The 2,480-nt window shown below is 32.0% G+C and overlaps 1 non-coding gene across 1 annotated transcript; it reads right to left on the reverse strand.

Moving 5' to 3' along the window:
• Positions 1–1,400: 1,400 nt before the first annotated feature.
• Positions 1,401–1,472, reverse strand: Trnaa-ugc (transfer RNA alanine (anticodon UGC)). Its single transcript has one exon. It is a non-coding gene; the product is annotated as a tRNA-Ala (tRNA).
• Positions 1,473–2,480: the final 1,008 nt, after the last annotated feature.

Consider the following 2,480-nt stretch of genomic DNA (forward strand, 5'->3'; position numbering starts at 1 on the left):
TGCATAAGCGCCGAACGTTTATATTTTAATGGTATTGATCATTGGCATATGATTTAAGCGCATTTTAACCACTTGGGATCATGACATTTGCCATTGAAAATGGGAATTGAAGTGTCAATTCACCCCACCTGCAAAGTTTAGACGCCGCCAACTGGTTGGCAAAAAGAGGTCGAATTCATATAAGCGCATAAAGGGAAGGCTGACAAAATCATCGTTTGTAATGATTATCATGCAACATATCAAAAACAATTTTACTAGTTATGTCTGAATAAAACATTTGCATGCAAGGAAATGCATTTTTGAAACGATTATATTATTGTTATTATTTGTTTTTATTAACAACGAATTCGGGAGTAGAACACAATGTAAGAGCTCTGTATGTGGTTATGACAAAAATATCCATACTTGGCACTTCTTCGCGGCCATTTTTTTTGTTTAAAAATTCTCATCAATTGAACTTATTTTAGAATAAATTAAATTTAACGAACGAAAACAAGTAATGATGAAAACAAACAAAAAAATAAATAGATTAATTTTTATGTACGCAACATATTGTACCTGATTTGAAAATGTTTTTGTCTGAGAAAAAAAACGTACCTCGTTACACATAAAATAAATTCTCTTGAATAATGTAATTGTTTGAGTAAATTGTTCACACCAATGTTGACACTCTTTGCTGCAGCTTTTTTATCTCAGTGTTTTATTGCACCTTTGTTCATCACAACCCGATTATCTCGTTATGATCGGATACTGCCCAGACAATTACAAAAAAACAAGGTATCATAAACACAGGGACCCATACTTGGGTACTGCATATACCACATGTTGCAGCCTAGTGTCTGGTGATTAAACACAATTCATGATACCCCATGTCATCCCTCCTTGGCATATTAAGCAGTCATTTTAGCCAAATTTCAAACCACGAATGACGAAAAAAGAAAAGTTCTAAAATACCGTATGTTTTACAATTGTTAGTTTATATTGATTAAAATATCACGACTGGTATATTACATTATTTGAAAAAAGTTCATACTTTCAGTATATTCGGTAATAAAATTTCGCGATGTGAAATCGAAAATACATCGCGCAAATATGTGACACAACGATTTACACACTATAAATAACGCAAGTAGATTGATAATTTTATATATAAAATATAAACAATTCACTACGCATGCACAATTTTGCATTCCTGGGTGTACCACGTGTCGATGATGATCAATCAACTGGCGTTATTTATAGTTAACTGGTAGTTACCCGGTAGACATACCCAGTAAAATTTATTACCAAATATACTGAAAGTATGAAACCTTAACAACTTTTTTCAAATAATGTAATATACCAGTCGTGAGATTTATTTGATTTATTTTATTTGTTTTTAATATTGTAGAAAAAAAATTTGGAGATGCGGGGGATTGAACCCCGGGCCTATCACATGCAAAGCGAGCGCTCTACCACTGAGCTACATCCCCACACATTAAATGCAATGGCAATATAACTATATAAACAACCAGAAAGTTTCACCGGTTCGCATATTTGCCCAGTCCCTGTGATCTTTTATTATTTCCCAGTCCCTGTGATCAGTTATTAATTAAAACAATTAGCTTTGCATTATTGGCAATAAATGTTGTTGTAAATGTAATAGGCACAAATGCGGTACTTATTTACACTAATTAACACAAAAAAATCACCACTATGCAAGATATTCTGACTACAAAAATATAGACATTGATCCGTAAAATAACTTCTCCTCCAAAAAGCGAAAAAAAACGTATTACATACTAGTCGCCGCACTTCAGTGCGACGCCAATAACTATAAATAAATTTAAAATATTGTGCAATTTAACTGCTACGCAATTGAGGTATTTAACGGGTACCGGCCAATGTAAACTCCGCTATTACGTGTATGGATTTAAGTACGTTATTTCAGTGTACGAAACACCATCATGAAAACAAGCAATCACAATAGGGTAAACAATACTTGCGTTAGATAAATTAAATATATAGATTTATTGATCATAAAATACTAGATTTGTATCACTCCTTATCATTAGTAAAGAGATTCTAATATACATACAAAGACAGTTCAATTTGCATAATGTGCAGAGTTCTTTTCCGTATGTATGCTTACATTTATTAATATTGTCATTCAATGTAATAAAAACGAAAATCCATTCAATGGAAAAGAAAATGATAAAATTTCACAATTGTTATGTATTCCGCTTTTTTAAGGCTTTGTTTTACAATTGATTAAATGCATCTCTTACACGTTCGATCGCTGATGAATTACAACAATATCCACACCACTTATAATTGTGATCAAATAAATATATGTTTCATTATTTTTTAAACATCATTTATACAAGTCTCACTAAAAGAAAGAATACGGCTTATTTAGTTATTTTGTTTTGTGGGATTTTCAGTATTTAGTCTTCCGATCACGTTCTCTGATGAATAATACCGCTGCTGCATCAGCATTA

The sequence above is a fragment of the Dreissena polymorpha genome, chromosome 8, assembly GCF_020536995.1.
Source record: "Dreissena polymorpha isolate Duluth1 chromosome 8, UMN_Dpol_1.0, whole genome shotgun sequence".
NCBI lineage: Eukaryota > Metazoa > Mollusca > Bivalvia > Myida > Dreissenidae > Dreissena > Dreissena polymorpha.